Genomic DNA, 26,479 nt, shown 5'->3' with positions numbered 1-26,479 from the left:
TTTTTAACGTTTATTCATTTTTGAGACAGAGAGAGACAGAGCATGAATGGGGGAGGGGCAGAGAGAGAGGGAGACACAGAATCTGAAACGGGCTCCGGGCTCTGAGCTGTCAGCACAGAGCCCGACGCGGGGCTCGAACTCACGGACCGTGAGATCATGATCTGAGCCGAAGTCGGATGGTTAACTGACTGAGCTACTCAGGCTCTCCAGTTTTATTTTATTTTTTTTTAATGTTTATTTAGTTTTGAGAGAGAGAGAGAGAGAGAGAGTGAAAGGGCGGGCCTACGCTGGCCGACTCCATCTTGTTCTGTGTCCTTCACCTTGACCACACCTTCTCCCCTTGAACAACCCCCCCCCTCCTCCCCCCCTAACAGGACTCGGACCCCTCCCCAGCCAATCGGCTGAGGCCACAGCCATTACCGCACCTGTAAGGGTTAAATTGTACTATAGGGCTACCGCTTAGCTTGAAAGATAACAACTTTGTTCTGACACTGAATGTCAAAAGGTAACAGCCTTGCTTTTACTCTTGTAAATCATACTCCATACTCTTGTGAATCAGGCTTTACCAATGAAGGAAACAAAACCTCAAAAAAGAGCATCAGAGACAAGGTCAAGGAGATCCACTGGTTGCAACTTAGCGGCAGAAAGTCTAAAATAATCACCTCATTCGATAACTGTTTCTGACTCATCTGGCAACTGTTTCTAACTCATCTGGGAACTGTTTCTCTGTTCTGTTCCCAGATAATGATAAAACGATGTGATCGGCTTTAAAAACTCTGTACCCCGGCTGTTCGGGGCCACACTCTTATCAAGAGTGTTGGTCCCCATCGGTCGGCCTTGCCTCTCATTGTAATAAACTTTGTTGCAACTGTCACTGGTGCCCGTAGCCTTCTGTTTCAGGAGTCGTGTGGATGCAACACACCAACTGCCCCTAGGCCCCAATAAAACCTTTGTCCTTTTGAAACTCGCTCTCTTTCCCCGGTATCTCACCCCTGCGTCGGTGCAGGTAGGGGATTGAGCTCGAGCTAGCTCGAATAAAGGCTCTTTTGCTTTTGCATCGGACTCGGCTCCCTGGCGGTATTTGGGGATACACGAATTCTGGGCATAACAAGTGCAAGCGGGGGAGGGGCAGAGAAAGAGGGAGACACAGAATCTGAAACAGGCTCCAGCCTCTGAGCCATCAGCCCAGAGCCCGACGCGGGGCTCCAACTCACGAGCGGTGAGATCATGACCTGAGCTGACGTCGGACACTGAATCCAGGCACCCCTGGATGAATTCACTTTGAAGCAGTGGACACTGTTTCTGCGTGTATCTTGGGTTTCTCTGAGCTTCCGGAAGCTTCTAGGACATCCTAGATGGCATCTTGTCAGTGCTCAAGAGCCACATGGGCCTCATGGCTGCCATGTTGGATAGCACAGCTCTGCACGCCTCACGCCCTTGGTGTCAGCGTCTGGGATTCTGGCCGCTCTAATGGGCCTATGGAGGCAACACAGTCTCTAAGACATTGAAAGAGGTCTATGGCGTGGGCTGCAAAGTCAGACACAATGAGATCTTCCTCTGACCCTGTTTCCCACCCGCAGGGACCTCGGACAAACCACTTCTGTCAACCTTCGTAAATGAGTTTGTGAATTCTGTTCCTTCAGAACCAGCGACCCAAACGTATCCGTGTGACTGTCATGGGTTTGGGGTTTGGGATTCGGGAGTGAATAAAACAGATACGGTCCCTGTGCTCCACAGAGCTCCCATCCGATGAGACAGAACCAAACAGCTGATCATAAATTATTTAACTCCTGTTGGGATGTAAGGAAGGGTAGGTAACACTAGCCACAGCCACGAGTCGACTTTAAAGATGCCAGTGTGGGGGCACCTGGGTGGCTCATTCGGTTCAGCGGCCGACTTCGGCTCAGGTCGTGATCTCGCGGTCTGTGGGTTCGAGCCCCGCGTCGGGCTCTGTGCTGACAGCTCAGTGCCTGGAGCCTGTTTCCGATTCTGTGTCTCCCTCTCTCTCTGCCCCTCCCCTGTTCATGCTCTGTCTCTCTCTGTCTCAAAAATAAATAAACGTTAAAAAAAATTAAAAAAAATAAAGATGCCAGTGTCTTTTTTTATCTTATTATTTTTCTTTTTCTTTTTTTTAATTTAATTAATTAATTTTTTATATAATTTATTGTCAAATTGGTTTCCATACAACACCCAGTGCTCATCCGAACAGGTGCCCTCCTCAATGCCCATCACCCCCCCCCCCCCCATCACCCCTCAGTTTATTCTCAGTTTTTAAGAGTCTCTTATGGTTTGGCTCCCTCCCTCTCGAACTTTTTTTTCCCTCCCTTTCCCTCCCCCATGGTCTTCTGTTAAGTTTCTCAGGATCCACTTATGAGTGAAAACATACGTTATCTATCTTTCTCTGCCTGACTTATTTCACTTAGCATAATACCCCCCAGTTCCATCCACATTGCTGCAAATGGCCGGATTTCATTCTTTCTCACTGCCAAGTAGTATTCTGTTGTATATATAAACCACATCTTCTTTATCCATTTGTCAGTTGATGGGCATTTAGGCTCCTTCCGTAATTTGGCTATTGTTGAAAGTGCTGAAGATGCCAGTGTCTTAACACAAAGGGAGCTTTTACTTCCCACTCTCGTGAATAAGCGACGTGGCTTTCCCTGGGCAGAATTGGAATGCCCTCTTTAAGATGATTCAGGAACATAGCAGCTTCTTCCCGCCTGTGGCCTCGCCACGCTCTTGGGCAACAATGTCCTCCACTTCCAACCAATGGAAACAGAAAAAAAGAACAGAGAATGTATGCCCACTTGCAAAAGTCCCTGGTGTGGAGGTGACACGTTATGTCTGCCCAGATTTCTTGGCTATAAGTAGTTATTACAGTCCTGTGAGGTTGCAGACAATAAAGGCCCTGTGGGTAGCCAGCTCCTGGTGACTCCAGCTGCTCCAGGAAAGGAAAAACACTCACTTTTCTGGTGAACAACCAGACATCTCTGTCTCATGTGGGAAGTAATCTAAAAACGAAATACATATGAGTATGTATAACAGAGGAATGTGTTCTTATAACCCCTCCAAACTATGTACCATCTGGGGTGACTGTCTCCTCAGAATGCAACAGGAAATTGCCAAACTGGGGATTTGAGTCACAACACAGAGACACATTCCCACATTCCCTCCAAAACACAGCATGTGTCTTGGCTAAGTTGAAGACAGTTGCCACGACCCGCTAGAAGAAAGAGAGGTAGCTGTTGGGTCCTGCTTTCTTGTCCTCTTGGGTCTTGACTTTGGGCTTGAAAGGTTCCACATGGCCCATTCTGCTGCCAGGGACGTGATGAGTAATTTGGCTATTTTTCTGCACTGCCAGCCACAAAGACAGATGAACAGAGTGGGGAGGTCAGAGACTCAGTTCTAACCACCCTGTGGTTTTCCTACCGAATGTTTAACAGAAAGGCCACCCACAAGACCTGGTTCCTCTTTCTCTTGATGGGAGGGTGGGAGAGGACTCACACACACTCATGCCCTCCTTGAACATTATCTCAGACCCAAACACCAAATCCAGATCGGCAACACCGGCCCTGGGGTGTGGAGAGGTATTCTGAGCACTGACACGGGTGTTACACATAAATGTCTCACATAGAATATGGTACCTTAAGCAAATCAGCTCTCCAAGGAATGTTGATAAATGGGATTTGGTGAATTTCCTTTTTTTTTTTTTTCTTCAACCAATACATATTGACTGAGTACCTCTTAAGTGTCTGTGCCTGTGCCAAATATTGGACAACTAAAAACCTGTGGAGCTCATGATCTAATGAGGACACATATTAAACTTTTCAAAAAATTATAGAATTGCAGTGGTGATATGTAACCTGTAGTAACCCCAGTTTTTTGTTTTTGTTTTTTAACAAATCAACCTCAAGATATCAGTAGTTCATGGCAATGGAATGTTTAGTGCTCATTCATGCAACACTTTAGTACAGACATCCCAGGTTGGCACTCGGGGTGACTCACGCTCCCAGGATTCTTTTACCTTTTGGCTCCAACACTTCCCAAGACCTTGGCATACTCTGTTACTAAAGAGACTAAAAATGGCACATCCATTTCCTTAAAAAAAAAAAAAAAACCCAACAACAACAACAAACAACAAAAAACCGTAAGGCAGCACATATCTCTTCTGGTCCACACAGTCGAAGATAAGTCATGAAATTCTGGTGCTCCGTAAGCCATCCCTGCTCATGTGGGAAGTGCTCTAAGGAAAGCAGTGGCTGTGACATTGGGTAAAAAGGGGACTTGATCTTGCGTGCAGACATGATAACACTGTCTGCAGGAGTGCGTGGGCTGATAAACCACTGGCCTGGGAAAGTGGACTGGAGGGCTGGGAAGATCTGGGCAGAGGCGACAGCTTCTGTGAGAGAGTCAGGGAACGATTTGGCAGTTCAGGAAAGTTGAGGCAATTCCAGAAGAGCTGGAGATGGGAAAACAAAGAGGGACTGAATGTGCAGGGCTTTCTAACAGGCCATGTAAAGACTTAGGATTTTATCTTTTAAACTATAGGCAAGGTGTTAAACATAAGCCTGGCATAATCAGATTTTTGTCTGAAATATTCATGGAGACAGAATCAGGGCAGTCAGTAAAAATAACAGTGAACATTTTCTGAGGACTTATCATGCCAGACGCAGTTGTGAGTCCTGAATATGGATAGTTCACTTAATTGTCACCACAACTCAGGGGAAGGAATTCCACTATGAGATCCATTTTAGTTTTTATTTATTTTTGAGAGAGAGAGAGAGAGAGAGAGAGAGAGAATCTGAAGCAGGCTCCAGGCTGTCAGTTGTCAGCACGGGGCTCAAACTCACAGGCCAAGAGATCATGACCTGAGCCGAAGTCAGACACCTAACCGACTGAGCCACCCAGGCGCCCCAGATCCACTTTACAAACGAGAACACTGAGGCTCAGAGGGTTCATTAATTTGATTAGTGTGCTCAACAGAGTAAGAGGTGGAGGTGTATTCTGATCTGAGCATTCCTATTTCTCACCTAGAATTGCTACGCTATACTTAACGGTAATGTAATAAACTGTATTTTACATTTACTAAAGAAGATAAAAACCTGTGTGGACGGGAAGCTCCTGACCTCCAGGAGAGAGATGATTTGCTCGGATTTAAATAAATCGGATTTCAATAAATGGATTTAACGCTGGGAGGCAGTCCCCAAAGAAAGGCTGGTGGAAAGGTTTGGTGTCCAGGAATGTCAGACTAGGTTGTTTTGAACTAAATTTTCCACTAGGTTGTTTTGAACTAAATTGGTAACAAGTAGACCAAAACAAACCAAACCAAATAAAAACGTCTGTTTGTAGACCGTGGAGGATGCACCCATGATTCCGAGAGGCGGAAGGGAAGGAAGCCAAGAGAGGGGAATTTATCATTTGGGGGTAGTTTTACAAGGCCCGTTTGCTGATTCCAAAAGTGAAAGCAGAACACAGGAGGTTGACAAGCTGGAGGAACATTTGGCAATCAACTTAAACAGCATTTCAAATCACTGGGCATCCAGCAGAAGGGCCCGTCGTGGATGAAGGAAGCCACGCACACCCCAGGCTCCAGATTGGGACCCAAGGGTTTAGATAAAGGTTGACTGGACATTAACGAGAACTCAGAAGGGCAGAAACCTAGTTTCAAAAAATTTTTTAATGTTTATTTATTTTTAAGAGAGAGAGAGTGTAAGCAGGGGAGGGGCAGAGAGAGAGGGAGTCACAGAATCCAAAGCAGGCTCCAGGCTCTGAGCCATCAGCACAGAGCCCCATGAGGGGCTCGAACCCACAAACTGTGAGATCATGACCTGAGCCGAAGTCGGATGCTCGACCGACTGAGCCACCCAGGTGCCCACAGAAACCCAGTTTCTTTTTTTTTTTTTATTTTTTTTAATGTTTATTTATTTTTGAGACAGAGAGAGACATAGCATGAACGGGGGAGGGTCAGAGAGAGAGAGAGGGAGACACAGAATCTGAAACAGGCTCCAGGTTCTGAGCTGTCAGCACAGAGCCCGACGCGGGGCTTGAACTCACGAACCGCGAGATCATGACCTTGAGCCAAAGTTGGACACTCAACCGACTGAGCCACCCAGGCACCCCAGAAACCCAGTGTCAAATGAAGGTGCTTCGCTTGGTCCTGAACCCACCTTGCTGCCAGAGGCAAAACAAAATCCTCCCAGTGGGGGCGGGGAGGGGAGGGATATTACCACACACCCACGAAGAAGCCTAAACAACGCCACACATAATTTTTGGCATGTATTCAGAAGCAATTATGTATCGCGAGGTCAAGATTAGACCCAACATCTCAGAGGAAAGAAATGTCAGAGGAATAGCCCACACTGGATTTTTATAATAACTGTGACTATCATGTCAAACAAACAAATGGCAGGAACTAGAGAATATAAATGCAAATAAATGGAAGTTCTAGAATTTTTGAAAAACGTAGCCACTGAAATTGTGAACTCAACCGATGAAGTTAACAGCAAATTGGACTCAATGGAAGAGAGAAATGGTGAACAGCAGCATGGGTCCGTAGACGGGAGCCAGATGGAGGCAAACTAAACCTCCTGGAGATCAAAGACTAAACCTTCAAGGGGCGCCTGGGTGGCTCAGTCGGTTAAGCGTCCGACTTCGGCTCAGGTCATGATCTCCTGGTTCATGAGTTCGAGCCCCACGTTGGGCTCTGTGCTGACAGCTCGGAGTCTGGAGCCTGTTTTGGATCCTGTGTCTCCCTCTCTCTCTGCCCCTCCCCTGTTCATGCTCTGTCTCTCTCTGTCTCAAAAATAAATAAACGTTAAAAAAAATTAAAAAAAAATAAAAAAATAAATAATAAATAAATAAAAAATAAACCTTCGGGAAAGGACACGAGACAAGTATGCCACATGGTGGAAAAGGACTAACATTTGGACAAAGTCAGGCGTGAACAAGAAGTGCCCCCCGACCCCCAGTCCCTAGAGCTGGGAGGAAGCTGTCAGGTGAGACCCCGGTCTGTCTCCTTGGAGAGGGAAGGTCTAAGACACGAATGCCACTGTCTCCTAACACCAGCCACGGAACAGACTTGTGAGGATAACACCCAGGTATCGACAAGGGGGTGTCCGTCCGAGAGGCAGCTCCCCTGAGAATGTGGGCTTCATCTCCCCTGGGCACCGTGCTTTTATGAAAACCAGAATCCTTTACTCCTCCACCTAGCAATCCCACTTGTGGTTCTGCATCCAGAGGAAATGCAAACAGGACCGCGAAGAGATGTCTGCCCCCCACGTTCACCGCAGCGTTAAGTCCCCACGGCCAAAGTACGGAGACAACCTGAGCGTCTGTCCACGGATGGATGGATAAAGAAGGTGTGGTGTCTATAGACCACGGAATACTATTCAGCCACGAAAAAGAAGGAAATCCTGCCGTTTGTGACAATATGGATGGACGTTGAGGGCGTTATGCTAAGCGAGGTAAGTCAAATAGAGACAGACAAGTACTAGACTGATTTCACAGTAAGAAGACACGATAATTATGTTGCACACAGGGATATGCGCTAAAGCCACGTGGCAATCCTATTGCAATGTAAATGTATCAAGTCAACACATGTACACCTTAAACTTATACAATGTTATAAGTCAAATATATCTCCATTGAAAACAAACAGAATCTCTCGCCAGTGTATGAGTCTGATTCCACAGCGTAAAGCATGCTGTTATGTTAAAATATAATTTTCCCCTCAGTCAGATGTACAGGGCTCTGCATTCCCTCTCTCTCTCTCTCTCTCTCTCTCTCTCTCTCGTCCTCTCTCTCTTTTTAGTATTCTCACTGTATCTCCTACTACCCCACTGGCCAATTCTGCTCCAGCCACACTGACTTCTTTGCCCTGCCTGGAATGTCTCAAGTGTGCATCTGCCCCAGACCTTTGCATTTGTCATTCTCTCTGCCTGGAACGTTCTTCTCCCAGAGACTTCCTCTTACAGTCTTGCTCCACTGTTCGCTTCTCATTTACGCCTTCCCGGACCATCCTATCTAAAATCGCTACACCCCCTCCAGATTTCACATGATCTTTTGCCACTTCCCCCCCTCCTCCCCATCCTTGGCATGTATTAAACTACTAACCTGTTATGTACTTTCCATTTTGGTGTTCTTTCCTGCCTGTCTCCCCCTAAAGTGCATCCTTATCTTAGTTTCTACTGGATTTTATTTTACTACAGTGTTTCTCTCTCTCTCTCTCTCTCTCTCTCTCTCTCTCTCTCTCTCTCTTCTGCAGTGGCCCCTACTGCATCCGTACATTTAGAACAGTACCTGACATATGTAGATATTCAACAAGCACTTCTGAATGATGATGAAGAAATAGATACATACAGGATAATAGGAAGTATATGGAGGCACCTTGTGCACATTGAACACAATTCCAGAGACCACATTTCTATGTTTGAATCCTGGCTCTGCCGGTTACAAGCTCTGTAACTTTGAGCAAACTAATTAATCTCTTTATGCCTCCGCCCATTCCACAGAGGCTGCGTCATTTCACATTGCCACCAACAGTGCACAACTCCTCCACATCCCCGCCAACACTTGTTATTTTCTGTGTGTGTGTGAGTGTGTGTGTGTGTGTGTGTGTGTGTGTGTTTTAGTAGCCATCAGAATGAGTGTGAAGCAGTTTTTGTCTCCTTGGAAAGTCTGTTTTAAAATATCAGAATGTTGGATGAGAGCCCTCCCCTTCCTGAGCTCATCCTGCAAGGTCTTTTGATGGACTCCAGGGGGTGGGATGATTTGGAGATGCGTTTTTCTCTCCAGGTTGCTCCTGCGGCTGGATCCACTACCAAGCACAGGGAGATAGGCACATGGGGAATTGGGGTCTCCCAAGTTTCAAACAGGTGCGATGGGGTGCCTGGGTGGCTCAGTCTGCTAAGCATCCGGCTCTTGGTTTCAATTCAGGTCATGATCTCACAGTCAGTGAGACTGAGCCCCGTGCCAGGCTCTGTGCTGACAGCCCAGAGCCTGCTTGGGATTCTCTCTCTCCCTCTCTCTCTGCCTCTACCCCTCTTGCTCTCTGTCTCTCTCTCAAAATAAATAAATAAACTTTTTTAAAAAATAAAGAAAAGGGGCGCCTGGGTGGCGCAGTCGGTTAAGCGTCCGACTTCAGCCAGGTCACGATCTCGCGGTCCGTGAGTTCGAGCCCCGCGTCGGGCTCTGGGCTGATGGCTGGGAGCCTGGAGCCTGTTTCCGATTCTGTGTCTCCCTCTCTCTCTGCCCCTCCCCCGTTCATGCTCTGTCTCTCTCTGTCCCAAAAATAAATAAAAAACGTTGAAAAAAAAATAAAAAATAAAAAATAAATAAAGAAAAGAGGTGCTAGAATCCCAGAAATGGACCAGGTTCATCATCACAGATCACCCACCTGGGGCCGGAAAGACTTAACATGTATCTCGTGCTCCCTCTTGTGGTCACAGTGAAGAAATTCCCTTTGAAGTCAAAGGGAAACTTTTTTTCCATCTGAGAAATTAATTTTTTTTTCATTGAATAAGTATTTGCTGATATTTACTGAATAAGTATTTTTTCATTGAATAAGTATTTGCTGATACTTCAAGACTCTTGAGATCCAGGGGCGCCTGGGTGGCTCAGTTGGCTGAGCATCTGCGTTTGGCTCAGGTCGTGATCTTGTGGTTCATGAGTTCGAGCCCCGTGTGGGGCTTTGTGCTGACAGCTCAGAGCCTGGAGCCTGCTTCGGATTCTGTGTGCCCCGCCCCCACATCTCTGCTCCCTCCCCACTTACACTCTGTCTCTCTCAAAAATAACAGGGGGAAATGGAGTTTGTGGGATGGTGACCCCAGAGTTGTGTAGTGCACAAACTACCCAGCTGTACAGGAAGCCCTGATGTCTTCCCTCTACAGTCCCACCAAGTTCTGTGCTGGCTACGTCATTTCTCTGGGTGGTACAGTGTCTTAACTTCTCTCCTCCCAACAGCCTATGAGCTCTTTTAGGACCAGATAGAATCAGAATCCCATCTATGTCCCTGGTACCCAGAAAAGGGACTGAGATCCTGGAGGCCACAACAGCACCCTACATAATAAAGAAAATAAGCAAATTGTCTGGGTAATTATGGCTGGATTTCTACACAAGGCCAGATATCATGGCAGTGTTCTAAGAATTGGCCATAATTATGCAGAGTCACTGAAGGATGTACAGTCACTGGAATGAGCTAAGAAACCACTGCGTAGTCTCAGGAACCAGCTGGATAATTGCACTAGGGGCTCCCAGAGCCAGCTGGGTGATTACGGTGGAGTCATGGAATCAGCAGTAATGATGGAAGAGTCCCAAATACAGACATCAGGAGATGGCTGGGGACATTTTTAATGGTGACAACTCGGGGTGGGGAGAGAGAGTTACTCCTGGCATCCAGCAGGTGGCGGCCAAGGACAGCCCCCACAGCAAAGGACCATCCAGCCTGGTCTTAGTTTGGCTGCTGTAACAACAGCACCACAGACCACTTACTTCTCACGGTTCTAGAGGCAGGGAAGCCTGAGATCAGGGGTCCTGGGCAGCTGGATTCTGGCGAGGCACCTCTTCCTGATTTCTTCACAAGGCCGAGAGCCCCCCTCCAGACACCGAATTGCTGGAGCCTTGATCTTGGGTTTCCAGCCTCCAGCACCGTGAGGAATGCACGTCTGCTGTTGGCAAGACACCCGGTTGGTGGGATTTTGCTCCCGCAGCCCAAGGGACCACGACACTGGCCAGCGAATGAAAGTGCTGTGTACACACTTAGGGTGATGAGGTTTTGGGGGGGTGATAGTGGGGCTCGTGGGGTCCAGAGCCGATGGCCAAGAAAGAATTCTTGAAGACGTCTTTGGGGAGCAAAAAGGTGATTTTACTAAAGCACGGGGACAGGACCCGTGGGCAGGAAGAGCTGCCCGGGGACCAGGAGGAGAGACTGGGGGAGGTAAAGTCCAGGGGGAGTTTCCAGTGAGACTTTCATATGCTAAAGAAGGCCCACCGGATACTGGAAGCCTTAGCTATTGTCAAAAGCTAAGGTTGTTTGCCCTCTGGCAAAGCATTAGCATTAAGACGTAGGGAGTTTCTGGGGCGCCTGGGTGGCGCAGTCGGTTAAGCGTCCGACTTCAGCCAGGTCACGATCTCGCGGTCCGTGAGTTCGAGCCCCGCGTCGGGCTCTGGGCTGATGGCTCGGAGCCTGGAGCCTGTTTCCGATTCTGTGTCTCCCTCTCTCTCTGCCCCTCCCCCGTTCATGCTCTGTCTCTCTCTGTCCCAAAAATAAATAAAAAATGTTGAAAAAAAAATTAAAAAAAAAAAAAAAAGACGTAGGGAGTTCCTGGAGAGACGTTTTACTCCGCCGGCCTCTAGTATTTGTAATGGGCTGCAGGTTATACGGAAGTTTGCTTCTATCTGGCATTTCCTTCTGCCTTTGTTGCCCACATCACACTGTGGAGGGATGATGGAGACCCACGTCCTGAAGGACTGTGATCTCTATCAGTTAGCCATTGGTTTTCCCCTTTCCTTTGTTCTTGGGCGGCCAGGAGTGCCCCGAGGAATATCACAAATCCCACCTGGTTGGGGGAGGTGTGGGTGGCCTGTCAGCTTGCCCGATGCTCCCTCATCAAGGTTAGTTGGCAAAAAGTACCAGTGATTGTGCAGAAAGGGAATATGTCTCCAAGGTTGTTGAGGGAGCATGAGGCAGCCGGAGGGCACAACGCAAGCTGGCGCTCCCCTCCACCCCCAAGGTGGGACATTTGTGACATTCCTTGGACACTCCCAGCTACCCCGAAACAGGAAGGGACAAAAAACAAATGATGAAACGCGTAACAGTCTCCACCAGTTTCCCAGAGAAGGGCGATCCCATCATAGCCTAAAGTCCAGCTACTCCCTACTGTCTCGATGTTAATGCCTCGCCAGAGAGAAAAACAACCTTAGCTTGACAGGTGAGGGGAGAGGGCGCCGTCCCCGTGCCTGGCCGTGTGTCCCGAGCTGTATTCAGTTTAACAAACGGGTGTCTGGTAAGTCAAATGTTCTGAGTTCTCTTGAGGCTGCTCTTGCAAATGGATTCATCACATCCAAGGAGGGGGGCACGGGAACCCCTGATCTGTAGTGGACAGAAGTACATAGATAACCTGATTTGGATCGGCCTCTGGGGGGTGGGGAGGGGCCGTCCTGGGGGGCCGAGCCCTCACCTGTGGGATCTGACTCTGCCTCCGGGCAGCTGGTGTCAGAATGGAAGCATCAGCTGGTGTCAGAATGGAAGCATCGGGCTCCAGCCGGTGTGGAAGAATCACTTGGGGGGGGGGGGGGGGGGGGGAGCACACAGTGGGACAAGCGTCAGAGACACAAGATCAGAGGATGGGGGCAGCGAGCACCCAGACCTCCCTGGACGAAGGCAGAACAGACCTCACTTCTTGCCGCGTAGGGAAAGGGTCCCTGTGCAGACAGCCGAAAATGACAAATGTATCCTACGTCACCAAGCAGACCAATCAAGGTGATTCCTTAAATAACCCCTCTCTTCCCACTCACTTTCTGCCAGGTGCCCAAAGCCTCTTGCGGCTAAAAGACACTCGGGAACCTATAAGGGAGAAAATTGTTACAGATGGAGAGTTTTTCTCCAACATTTAAAAAAAAAATTTTTTTTTTTAGTATTTATTTTTGAGATAAAAAGAGAGAGAGAGGAGAGAGATAGCGGGGGAGGGGCAGAGAGAGAGGAGGAGACACAGAATCCCAAGCGGGCTCCAGGCTCTGAGCTGTCAGCACAGAGCCGGACGCGGGGCTTGAACTCACGAACCGCGAGATCATGGCCTGAGCCGAAGCTGGACGCTCAACCGACTGAGACACCCGGGCGCCCCAGCTCCAACATTTTATTATGAGAAATGTTCATTTTTTTTTATTTTTAATTTTTTTAAATGTTTGTATTTATTTTTATTTTATTTTATTTATTTATTTTTGAGAGAGACAGAGCGTGAGCAGGGGAGGGGCAGGGAGAGAGGGAGACACAGAATGGCAGCCACCCAGGCGCCCCAGAAGAGAAATGTTCAAAACACACGGAAGAGTTGAAAGCATTTTTACGGTGAATACCCATATTCACACGACACTTACGTTCAACCTCTGACAACTTCCTCTCCCTGGTTTATCACCTAGCTGCCCACCAAACCAGGTTGGGTGTTTGGGGTGGGTTTGAGTAAGTTGCCAACATTAGTATGCTTCCCTTTGGGCACTTCACCAAGCACCTTATTACCTAAGGCTCAAGCTTGGCTTGCAGTGCCTTTCTTTTTCTTTCGTGTTAAAATTTGCACACGAGGGGCACCTGGGTAGCTCAGTCAGTGGAGCATCTGACTTCGCTCAGGTCGTGATCTCACAGTCCGTGGGTTCGAGCCCCGCGTCGGGCTCTGTGCTGACAGCTCAGAGCCTGGAGCCTGCTTCAGATTCTGTGTCTCCCTCTCTCTCTCTGCTCCTCCCCCACGTGTGCTCTGCCTCTCTGTCTGTCTCTCTCTCTCTCTGTCTTTCTCAAAAATAAGTAAATATTAAAAAAAATAAAAAATAGGGGTGCCTGGGGGGCTCAGTCGGTTAAGCGTCCGACTTCAGCTCAGGTCATGATCTCACAGTCCGTGAGTTCGAGCCCCGCGTCGGGCTCTGTGCTGACAGCTCAGAGCCTGGAGCCTGCTTCAGATTCTGGGTCTCCCTCTCTCTGACCCTCCCCCGTTCGCTCTCTGTCTTTCTCTGCCTCAAAAATAAATAAACATTAAAAATAAAATAAAATAAAATAAAATTTGCACGTGAAACGCACAGGTCTTAAATATGCTACTCGCTGCGTTTGGACAATGAGACACCCAAGCCCTGTGAAGACACAGAATACAGCTGTTTTCCCAGAAACATGGGGGTTGCCGGGGTCTGGGGGAGAGGTGTGGGGAGTTGGTGATTAACTGACAGTTTCAATTTCAGAAGGTGAAAAGCTTCTGGATGGAGACGGTGGCCGCCCCACTACACGAATGCCTTTGATGACACCAGGCTTTGAAATGGTTCAAATGGTAAATGTTAGGGTGTGTTCATTTTACCACAATTTAAAAAGGAGAAATATTTGCTTGATGCAAAGCAAGAAACAGACCGTGAGCTATAGCGAATGCACTGATGGTCGCCAGATGGGAGGTGGGTGGGGGGCTGGGTTAAATACGGGGGGTGGGGGTGAAGGAGGGCCCTTGTCCAGTGATGAGCACCGGGTGACCCACTGAGCCACCCAGGAGCCCCTAACTAACTGGAATTTAAATGAAAACTTTAAGAAAAAGAGCCTTATGGAAATCTCATGCTCCGTTAAAGGAGCCAGACACAAAAGGCCACAGGGTGTGTGATTCCATTTAAACGAAGTGTCCGGGGGGGCGCCTGGGTGGCTCAGTCGGTTAAGCATCCGACTTCAGCTCAGGTCATGATCTCGCGGTCCGTGAGTTCTAGCCCCGCGTCGGGCTCTGCACTGACGGCTCGGAGCCTGGAGCCTGCTTCAGGTTCTGTGTCTCCCTCTCTCTGACCCTCCCCTGTTCATGCTCTGTCTCTCCCTGTCTCAAAAATAAATAAACGTTTAAAAAATAAATAAATAAAAATTAAAAAAAACACAAAGTGTCCAGAACAGGCAATCCATGCAAACAGGTTACAGTCACCAAGGGCTGCAAGGCACGGGAAGTGGGGAGTGGCGGCTTCTGGGCGTGGGGTGTCCTTTGGGGTGATAAAATGTTGTGGAAGTAGGTGACAGTGACTGTGCTAAGTGCCATTGAATCATACACTTCAGAGGGTAACTTTACGTTTGTGAATTTCGCCTCATTAAACAAAGTGAGAGTTACTGCTCTCTGAGCATTTACTATGCCACACAAGATGTAAACTCCCAGCACATGTTGAGGCACATGTCGATTTATTCGTGGTGCCTTATGGGGTGAGAATGCTTATATCTCCATTTTAGGCAATGGATATTCCAGAGTCTCAGGGTCACAAAGCTGGAAAACGGCAGGTCTGAGATCTGAACCCGGCCGTCTGAACCTGGCACCAATGCCCTCCTTTTATTTTTATTTTTTTATTTAAAAAAAATTTTTTTAACGTTTATTTTTGAGACAGAGAGAGACAGAGCACGAACGGGGGAGGGTCAGAGAGAGGGAGACACAGATTCTGAAACAGTAGTGCCCTCCTTTTAAAACTTACCCCGAGGGGGAAGAGGAGGGCCGCACTGTGGATCCGGGGTGTCCCCTTCCTCCACCAGACCAGCCCCGATTTTATTTTCCTGCTCAGTCTCCTGGGGAAGGTTTCAGGCCAAGCAGCCCCCCACCCCTAGAAAAGGCAGCAAGTGCAAAAGTGAAAGCAAAGGAAAGGAAAAGAGAGACACAGAGAGAGAGAAAAGTCCTTGAAAGTTCCTTTTCTGCCAGCACAGGTGAGGCACACCTGCCCGGCAGGTATAGCCCGGAAGGGATCACAGCAGTCTGGAGGTTGTGCTGACCTGTGCTGAGTTGGTGGTCAATCCCTGGAGGTTATGCTGACCTGTGCTGAGTTGGTGGTCACATAGGTCAATCCCTATGTGCCTGTGATGCCATAAAGAAAATGGTTTAGGGGCGCCTGGGTGGCTCAGTCGGTTAAGCATCCGACTTCGGCTCAGGTCCCCTGATCTCGCAGATCGTGAGTTTGAGCCCCGCGTCGGGCTCCGTGCTGATCGCTCAGAGCCTGGAGCCTGCTTCATTCTGTATCTCCCTCTCGCTCTGCCCCTCCTCTGCTCACACTCTGTCTCTCTTTCTCTCAAAAATAAACATTAAAAAAAAGAAGATGGTTTAATTTTAGCACACTACTAGAGCTAAAAACACCTATAGTGTCTGGGCGTGCACACCTCGTCCGGTCAAACTCCATTTGCGGACTCACTGTCCTGCCCAGGGTTACTTAGAACCTGCCAGCGGCTTCTGTCGCCCGAAAAGAAGCTCTAAGCTCTTCTAGACTTCAGACTCTGCAGGAGGAGCCCCTGCCCGCAGCCCTGCCAGCCTCTGCCTCTGGCACACTGCCTCTTTTGCTCACTCTAGCCACCCCCCTACATACACACACACACACACACCTACTGTTTTTCTCAGTTCCTTCAGTCCCAAGTTTCTCTCTGCCTCAGGGCCTTTGTACCTGCTGTTACTCCTGCCTGAAACTCTCTCCCTATAGCTTCTTGTCATCTTTCAGGTACCGTCTTGTATCATTTCCTCTAAAATATTTCCTCATCATACCAAATAAAATGGTGCTCTGGTTATACCCCAGGTAGTGCTATACACTGAGGTCCCCATTACCACCAGAAAATAAAAAAAAGCAGCAGGGAGGGGTGCCTGGGTGGCTCAGTTGGTTGAGCATCCAACTCTGGCTCAGGTCATGATCTCATGATTCATGGGTTCGAGCCCCGCATTGGGCTCTGTGCTGTCAGCTGTCTGGGCACAGCGCTTCGGATCCTCTGTCCCCCTCTCCCTCTGCCCCTCCCCTGCTTGCACACACTCTCTCTCAAAAATAAATAAAACCTTAAAAAAAAGGCATCAGGGAAAAACACTCCGTGTCATGAGAAGGGCACATCACCTCTCTGGTTTTCCTCCCCCCAAATCCACAATCTCAGTCCAATCATAAAAAAAAAAAAAAATCAGACAAAACCAAACTAGGGAGGTTGTGCAAAATCCCTGCTGCTCAGAGCTGCCAAGGTCATGAAAAATAAGGAGTGAGGACTGTCACGGTCGGGAGGACATTAATGCCATGTGGGACCCTGGGTTGGAGAGAAGACATTAGTGGAAGCTGAGACATTTGGATACAGATTGTGGTTTATTTAATGCTCCTGCGCCAATGCTGGGCCCTCGGTTTTGACCATGACCACGTTCCCCGGTGATGTCAGGCGTTAACATCAGGGAACCGGGCGGGGGAGGTGCACGGGAACTCGGTGCTGTCTTTGCAACTTTTCTGTACATGTAAAAAGTGCTTCACGATAAGAAGTAGAAAACACAAACAAAAACCAAACTGGCACAGGTGATTCCACTCCTGGGCACAGACAGAAAACAGCTGAGGGCGGGTCTCCAGCAGGTGGACCCGGTTCACAGCAGCCCGGGGTCAAACGCGGTGCACAGAGAGGCCAAACGCGGCGCATGCGCACCACCGAATATCATTCGGCCTCAAGGAAGCAAATTCTGGCGCATGCTTCAACAGGCAGGAACCTGGAGACGTCAAGCTGAGCGCGATAAGCCAGTCCCAGAAGACATTAGTATTCGATTCCACAGGTAGGAGGCGCCCAGGAGTCAACTTCATGCAGACAGGAGGTAGGATGGCCCTGGCCCGTGCCAGGGGTTGGGGGAGGGAGCATGGGAATCATTTAATGGGTTTAGGGTTTCAGTTTTGCACCAATTTCTGGAAATTGGTTGCGTACCATTGTGAATATACTTAATGCCACCTAATTGCACACTTTAAAACGGCTAAAATGGTAACTTTTAGGTAGTGTGTATTTCATCACAATTAAAACATTTTTAATGTTTATTATTTTTGAGAGAGAGAGAGAGAGAGAGAGACAGTGTGAGCAGGGAAGGAGCAGAGAGAGAGGGAGACACAGAATCGGAAGCAGGCTCCAGGCTCCAAGCTGTCAGCACAGAGCCCGACGCGGGGCTCGAACTCACAAACGGCGAGATCGTGACTTGAGCCGAAGTCGGATGCTTAACCGACTGAGCCACCCAGGTGCCCCGTAATTTCTTTTTAATGTTTATTTTTGAGAGAGAGGGAGAGACAGAGTGTGAGGGGAGGGGCAGAGAGAGAGGGAGAGAGAAAATCCCAAGCAGGCCCTGAGCTGTCAGCACAGAGCCCGACATGGGGTTCAAACGCACAAACTGTGAGATCATGACCTGAGCCGAGATCAGACGCTTAACCAACTGAGCCCATTCAGGCACCCCTAAAACATTTTTTAATTAAAAAAATTCAAGACAGTAAAAAACAAAACAAAACAACCACCACCACAAAGCCCCAACCTGTATGCAAAGTTCTGGAGAGCTGGGTGGTGGTTTTTCTGGGAGATTGGGAAACCCTTCTCAGAGGAGAGTATTTAGAAGTGTCTTGAAGGGCACAAGGAAGGTCGGATATGTTGGTGATGCCTGTCACCTGGATTGTGGTGATGGGGTCATGGTGTGTGCACACATCCAGAGTCACAGTATATACTAAATATGTACAGGGTTTTGTATATTGATTACACTTCAATTAAGCTGGCTTTAAAAAATTTTTTTTTAACGTTTATTTATTTTTGAGACAGAGAGAGACAGAGCATGAACAGGGGAGGGGCAGAGAGAGAGGGAGACACAGAATCTGAAACAGGCTCTAGGCTCTGAGCTGTCAGCACAGAGCACGACGCGGGGCTCGAACTCACGAACCATGAGATCATGACCTGAGCCGAAGTCGGACGCTTAACCGACCAAGCCACCCAGGCGCCCCCAATTAAGCTGGCTTTAAGAAAGAGGAGATTTTCTGGGGCGCCTGGGGGGGCTCAGTGGGTTAAGCGTCCGACTTCGGCTCAGGCCACGATCTCACGGTTCGTGGGTTCGAGCCCTGTGTCGGGCTCTGTGCTGACAGCTCGGAGCCTGGAGCCTGTTTCAGACTCTGTGTCTCCCTCTCTCTCTCTCTGCCCCTCTGTGGGGCCGGGCCCCACCTTTTGAGGCGAGACTCACAGAGGGTGGTGTTCTTTGACGTGTACTTTGCAGACTGGGGTGTGTATTTCTTCTTGTCGGGTATGATGGATGGAATGTGTGTCCCCCCGCCCCCGAAATGTCATATGTGGAAACCATACCCCCCGAATGTGATGCCGTTTGAAATGAGGCCTTTTGGAAGTCATTAGGATTAGCCGAGGCCGTGAGGGTGGAGCCCCCAGGATGGGATCAGTGCCCCTACAGGAAGAGGAAGGGAAACTAGAACGTGCTGGCCCTCCTCCTGGGATCTGTGACTGTAACCAGCCACATTCTCAGATCTGTTGGCCTTGCTGTACCTGAATCATAACAAAACCTATATTTTAAAGCATCTCAGTGCCTCCAGGGGACTGAGCTGGAGCATGGTGTCCCTGAAGCCTGGGTGTTCAGGTGAGCAGCTGGCTGGACTGCCCTTGCTGGCACCACAGGTGCACAGCAGGAGCCTCGTCTGACACTGTGGAAGCCACCAGTGTCAGGGTCACCTGCTGGCATTTTTGGACAGGCAGGGGATCCCAGGGCCAGGCTGGACCCTGCTGCAGGTGCACAGGCTAGAGTTCTGGGCTGAGCCTGGAGCTAACACATATCATCTCTGCAGGTGTGGTGGGTCCAGAAGCTGTCTCCGGTCTGGGAGGGACAGGAGGAGGTGATGAGAGCGGGGACCTGGCTGGCAGGCTGCTTCCCGCCGAGACAGGGAAACAGGAGCCCAGGACTTGCGGTGTGGACTCTCAGCCCGGCCAGGACGTCCCGGCCATGCAGTCTCACAGAATAGCCCCCACCTCCTTACCACATCCAAATCCAGAGGAAGTTCTCTCTTCCTTTGACCCTGCTCAAAATGACCCAGTACACGGGAATCCCCGCGAGACCTTCTTTGCAGCGCCCTCTGTGTTCGCCTGCTCCGGTGGCTGTGACCAAGCACCGCAGATGAGGGGTTCCCGTGACAAATTTATTTTCTCCTAGTGCTGGAGGCGGGAAATCCAAGATCAAGGTGTTGGGAGAGCTGCTCTCTTCTGAAGCAGCTCTCTTCTTGGCTCGTAGATTGCTCTTGGGATATTGCAATTTATAATAAGAAACACATATTGGGTCTTCACCTGCATCCCTGGCACAGAACTCCTGAAGCCCTTGCTAGTTCCCAGGTGACGAGAGCCAGAGAAGTGTGATGTTATTTCAGAGAGGTGACCTCTGCGCCCTCCTAGAGACAGAGTTTAATCACCAACGGCCAGTGATTAAATCAAGCCTGCCTGTGCAATGAGGCCTCCATAAAAACCCCAAAGGACACGATTTGGAGAGCTTCCAGGTGGGTGACCACGTGAAGATGTGGGGAGAGTGATGTGCCGGCCGTGCCCGCCCCCCAGCCCTGTGCACCTCTCCCAGCTGGCTGTCCCTGAGTCATGTCCTGTCACAGTAGACTGGTGTAATGTTTCTCTGAGCTCGGTGAGCCACTCGAGCAAATTAGTCAGCTCAGAGGAGGGGTGGGGAATGCGGTGCAGGAACCAGGATCTGTATAGCAGGTGGGTCAGGAGGCCGGTGACAGCCTGGTGCTGTGACTGGAATCTGAGCTGGGCGGTGGGGGGTGGTCTTGTGAGACTGAGCCTTTAGCCCGTGGGATCTGATGCTGCCTCCAGATAGATAATGTCAGAATTGACTTGAATTTTTTTTTTAATTTTTTTAACGTTTATTTATTTTTGAGAGAGAGAGACAGAGCATGAACGGGGGAGAGTCAGAGAGAGAGGGAGACACAGAATCGGAAGCAGGCTCCAGGCTCTGAGCTGTCAGCACAGAGCCCAACGTGGGGCTCGAACTCACAGACCATGAGATCGTGACCTGAGCCAAAGTCGGATGCTTCACCGACTGAGCCACCCAGGTGCCCCAGAATTGACTTAAATTTTAAGATGCCCAGCTGGTATCGGAGAGCTGCTCGGTGGTGTGGGGGGGAAAAAAGCCACATCAGAACCGGTGTCAGAATCGGAGCCACCTCCTTCCCGTGTCCTCACTGGTCATCCCTCTGTGTCTGTGTCTTAATCTCTTCTTATAAGGGCATCAGGCATATTGGATTAGGACCCACCATACGACCTCATCTAACATAATCACCTCCTTAGAGAGGAGGTGTATCTGTCTCCAGAGACAGGCACTTCTGAGGTATGAGGGGGGTAGGATGTCAACACAAGAATTTAGCAGGGACACAATGCAGCCCAGAGCAGCCTGCTACCCGGTGTGTGTAACCTCTTAGCTCACAACGTGCATTCTCTTTCACGGCCGTGAGTAACAAATCCAACATGTTCGATTCCAAGGGCGTTCCTGGTGGTCTTTGGCTTAAGAACGCCCATGACGGCAATAATTTGACTCTGAGGAAGGGAGGCAGAAACTCTTGGTGGGCGGAGAGAAAGGGGAGGTGGCTTCCCTCTTTTAAAGGGAAACCTTTACATTTAAAGAGGAGAGCAAAGTGACCCCAGCCCCCATCCCTGCCCTTGGGCTGTGGGGGGGTCTTAGCTCAGGCCTCCCCCAGGAGACAGGGAGTGACTTTGGACGCCAAATGGATGTTTTGGTACTGAGTTAGGCTGGACTATTGACCCGTTGAAATTGGGACAGTTGGAAAACCCCAAAATGGCAAGAAAATTTGGAAGATCTGCTCCAGATATAGCCGTGGGGGAGGGAAAGGAGACTCAGGCAGATGGTGTGTGAAGGCTGGGTGAGAAAGAATAAAGCTGTTTCCTGTTCACACCAGTGAGCCCAAACCTTTTTTTTTTTTTTTTTTTTACTATCCTATCTTTTTTTTTCATTTGAATTTTTTTAAGTAAAATTTTTATTTTAGAATACTTTTAAGTTTACAGAAAAGTCACAGGCTGGTACAGAGAGTTCCTGTACCCCCTTCACCCGGTTTCCCCTGGCGTTAACATCACTCATGGCTATGGTACGCGTGTCGTGGCTGATGAGCCAATGTCGAGGCATCATTGTTAATGGACATCCGCGTTTTATTAGAAAGGATCTTCTTAGTTTTTACCGACTGTCCTTCTGAGCCTGGATCCCGTCCAGGGGGACACATTCTATTTGTCATCATATCTCTTTATGCTCCTCTGGGCTCTGATGGTTTCTCAAAGTCTTCTGGTTTTGAGGAACCCCAGCCAGGTGTTTTGTAGAATGTGCCTCAACTGGGGACTGGCGGATTTTTTTCTCATAATTAGAGTAGCGACACGGGGAAATACCGTTTTCATCACCCCATGTGGAGGGCTTAATCCACATGATTTACCACGGCTGGTGCTGGTCCTAATCCCTGGGAGGCAGTGTTTGTGAGGCCTCGGGACTACAAAATTACTTTCTTCCTCCAATTGTCATGCTGTTCCCTCTAGAAAGAAGTCCTTATGCTCAACCCATCCTTGAAGAGAGGGGAGTTTTCCTCCACCTCCCTGAGGGTAGGATAGCAGCATAAATTATTTGTAATTATTCTGCATGGGAGAGCTGTCTTTTCTCTCCTGTTTATTGCATTTATTACTTTATCATTTATACCATTTTGGACTTAGGGATATTTACTTCATTTTTGGGTGGTGATCCAATACGGCATCATCTATTCTGTTGCTCTAATTAGAGCCCTGCTCTTTTCTTCTCAATATTTTGCTATGAAAATTTTCAAACATAAAAATGTTGAAAAAATATTCCAGTGGGGAGGAAAAAAACCCCAAATAGTCCAATTATAAGATGGGCAAAGACTCTGAATAGATAATTTTCCAGAGAAGACATCCAGATGGCCAACAGGGCATCAACATCGCTCATCAGCAGGGAAATGCAAATCAAAACCACAGTGAGCTAAGAATGGCTAAAATTAAAAAAAAAAAAACCCTAGAGATAAATGTTGGTGAAGATGTGGAGAAAAGGGAACCCTTGCACTGTTGGTGGGAATGTAAATTGGCGTACCTGGTCTGGAAGACAGTATGGAGGTTCCTCAAAAAATTAAACAGGAATACCTATGATTCAGCAACCGCATTCTTGGTATTTACCGGAAGAAAACGAAACCACTCGCTCAGAGATATCTGAGTATATGTGATGTATATATGCAAAATGGAATATTATCCAACCATAAAAATGGAAGAAATCCTCCATCTATAACATGGATGGACCTTGAGGGCTATATGCTAAATGAAATAAGTCAGGCAGAGAAAGACAAATACCACATGCTCTTATTCACATGTAGACTCGAAAACACCAAACTCGTAGATACAGACAACAGATTAGTCCCTTGGTAGGGGTGGGGTGGGGGTGGGGGGATGAGTGAAAGTGATCAAAGGGTACAAACTTTGTACTTACAAGATTTAAGTGCTGGGGATCTAATGTACAGCATTGACTATAATTAGCAACAGCATATTGTATAGTTGAAAGTTGTCAAGGGGCGCCTGGGTGGCTCAGTCGGTTAAGCGTCCGACTTCGGCTCAGGTCATGATCTCGTGGTCCGTGAGTTCAAGCCTCGTGTGGGGCTCTGAGCTGACAGCTCGGAACCTGGAGCCTGCTTCGGATTCTGTGTCTCCCTCTCTCTCTGCCCCTCCCCTGCTCGTTCTCTCTCAAAAAATAAACATTTAAAAAGTTAAAAAAAAAATGAAAGAAAGTTGTCAAGAGAGCAGATTATGAAAGCTCTCACCACACACGCATACAAAACGTAACTATGTAAACTCATGGATGTGCTAACTAACCTTATGTGATAATCGTTTTGTAATATATACATATATCAAATCGTTATGTTGTGCACCTTAAACCTACACAGTGTTCTGTATCAATTATATCTCAGTACAGCTGGACAAAATAAGAAATATTATGGTGACTATGTAGATTCTACTGTGAATATTTTTGCTTTATTACGTATCTGTCCCTGTGTCAATCCATCTTTTTTTTTTTAAATTTTTTTAATACTTATTTTTTGAGAGAGGGGAGGGGACAGAGGGAGACACAGAATCCGATCCAGGCTCTGAGCTGTCAGCACAGAACCCTATATGGGGCTCGAACCCACAAACCGTGAGATCATGACCTGAGCTGAAGGCTGACGCTTAACCAACTGAGCCACCCAGGCACCCCTCTTATTTTCTTTTTTGATCCATCTGAAGGGACACTGAAGACCTGCTACACGCCCTCCCCCGCCCCTGCCCCCCCCCCACCTCCCCGATACTTAAGCAATACGTATCATTGGCTAGAGTGCTTATTTTCTTTTGAGGTAACATTTGCAGTGAAATGCACGAATCTTAAGAGTACCACAAACACAGATCCCTGTGAAACCCAAAGTCTTATCAAGATACCGAACAATGCCTTCACTTCAGCCCCTTCCCAGTCAGCCCTGCCCCCACCTCCTCAGAGGTAAGCCTTACTCTGATTACTGTTGGTCCTGCAGGTTGGTCCTGTCTGTTCTAGAACACCATGTGAAAGGACTCTTGTGCTACACTCAACCACCTTGTTAAGCCGGGGAGTGTAAGAGTTTAGGTTCTGGGGGGGAGGTACGTGCTGAACCCCGTTAGCCAGGCCCTGCTCTGGTCTTCTGTCAAGGGAGGTAGATCAATCAGGAGGCCTTCCTGGAGAAGGTGGCATTGCTGCCTCTCTCTGGCCCCCTTCCTGCCTGTATGGTCTACTCCTCCACAGCCCCTTCGTGGGCCCCCTTCTCCGCTCTCTTGTGCTGCTGAGCATGTGGCTAGACCAGAGCTTAGAAATCAGCCAGCTCCAACCCACAGACAGGTTTTATTTGGCCCACACAGTATTTTTTTTTTTCGTATTTGAATTAGTTTTAACATTTAAGAGCTGAGGGATTTTGCTTTTAAAAATATCCACGTTTCTGTCTTCTCCTGGAAATTTGAAACATCTGGCAGTGTTGTGCCCCTCTTCCCAGATGGCAGGCATTGACTGACACTAGATAGAAACAACCATGTACTCTGAGCCCTCCTCCGCTCACGGTTGGGGGGGGGGGGCGGTTCTCAGGCACCCAAGCCCTGACTGGGATGGATGCTTTGGGCTTAACCAGTAAAGGCTAGAAGCAATCCCCTAAAGAATGTAAACCATTATGGGACCCAAACCATATGTGAGAGAGACAGACAGACACAAGAGAAAGAGCCACAGGGAGAAAGAGGGAGATTGAGTCAACAAACCTTTTTCTTTTCTTTAAAAAATTTTGTTTAATGTTTATTTGTGTGTGTGAGAGAGAGAGAGAGAATGTGAGCAGAGGAAGGGCAGAGAGAGAGGAAGACACAGAATGGGAAGCAGGCTCCAGGCTCTGAGCTGTCAGCACAGAGCCCGACATGGGGCTGGAACTCACGGACTGTGAGATCATGACCTGAGCTGAAGTCGGACGCCTAACCGACTGAGCCACCAAGGCGCCCCAACAAACCTCTTTCTGAGGGGAGTGAAAGGGAGAGGTATGTACCTGTGTGTGTGTGTCTGTCTGTTGATGCATGCAGCATGCTGGGGGAGCAGTGCAGGAACAAAACACTGAGCTCCCCCTGAAAGCCAATATAAGCTACTTCCACTTTAGTAGTAGTTACTCCTTTTCTTTTCTTTTTAAATCTTTATTTTTGAGAGAGAGAGGGAGACAGAATCTGAAGCAGGCTCCAGGCTCTGAGCCATCAGCCCAGAGCCCAACGCGGGGCTCGAACTCACGGACCGCGAGATCTTGACCTGAGCTGAAGTCAGAGGTTTAACTGACTGAGCCACCCGGGCACCCCACTCCTTTTCTAACACCAACCCACGTGGACCTCTGGAATTCAAGATTAGTGGTTTTGTGTGTGTGTGTGTGTGTGTGTGTGTGTGGTTTTTTTTTTTTTTTTCGATTGCAAGTCAAGACCCATTAGCCAGTCATGAAAAATTTAGGAGGTTGTGACCAGATTTTTATTTCTAAAAACAGAATAAACATGGAGGATGTTGGAGAGCAATGTGCTTAGCGGAGGTCAGTTTTGTTTATGAAACTTTCACTTCGGAAGTGTATACACGTGTGTGTGCCAGATCACGTTGTAAAACGCATTTGTCAGTGTGGCTGAGGTCCCACGAGTTGAAAAACGTCTACCCTCAAATATGATCTATATGGGGAGGGTGGACACAAGGCCAGATGGTGGGAGACATGAAAGCAGGACTTAGAGTGTTTATTTGACTTGATTTGATGGGCAGTAGGGAGCAACTGAGTGCTCTTGAGTCACAGTGACCACCTCACTCCACCCACACTTACGCATGCCCAACTACACACATTAGGAATTTGAAATCCTTCTCCCCTTTAGCAAGTTTTTCTGGTTCCGTAAACATTGGCTGTGGATATGATGTAGATTATCCGATAAGGGCTTTTAGGACAGGCTAATCTCACCTCTTTCAGCTCATTTTACAGACAGGGAAACAGAGACTCCAAGATCAGAAATCACTAGCCTGGGGTCACTTAGCACAACTCATGGCTTCTCATCTCAGGAATGTCATTGTCTCCAGGTCCTATGCAGCCTGTCTGGTTGGGGACAGTGGAGGACATGACTCCAGCCACTGGATTTGGACTTGCAGGTGGGCTGGAGAAGACCAGGGCAGTGATGATGAGTGTGTGTGTGATGAGGGCAACTACCTTTACTCTTCTGTATTCATCATCACCCCCACCATCAATATCATCACCATCACCATCATTATCCTGTCATTCCCATCAGCACCATCACCATAACCATCAACACCACCACCATCATCATCATCACTGTCACCATAATCACCTTCACCATCATCATCACCATCACTATGATCACCGTCACCATTAACATCATCATCACCACCACCATCACCACCATCATCATCACCATCACCACCATCATCAT

Source organism: Panthera uncia (assembly GCF_023721935.1).
Source record: "Panthera uncia isolate 11264 chromosome E2 unlocalized genomic scaffold, Puncia_PCG_1.0 HiC_scaffold_19, whole genome shotgun sequence".
Lineage (NCBI taxonomy): Eukaryota > Metazoa > Chordata > Mammalia > Carnivora > Felidae > Panthera > Panthera uncia.
Note: the sequence above shows the minus strand (reverse complement) of the source record.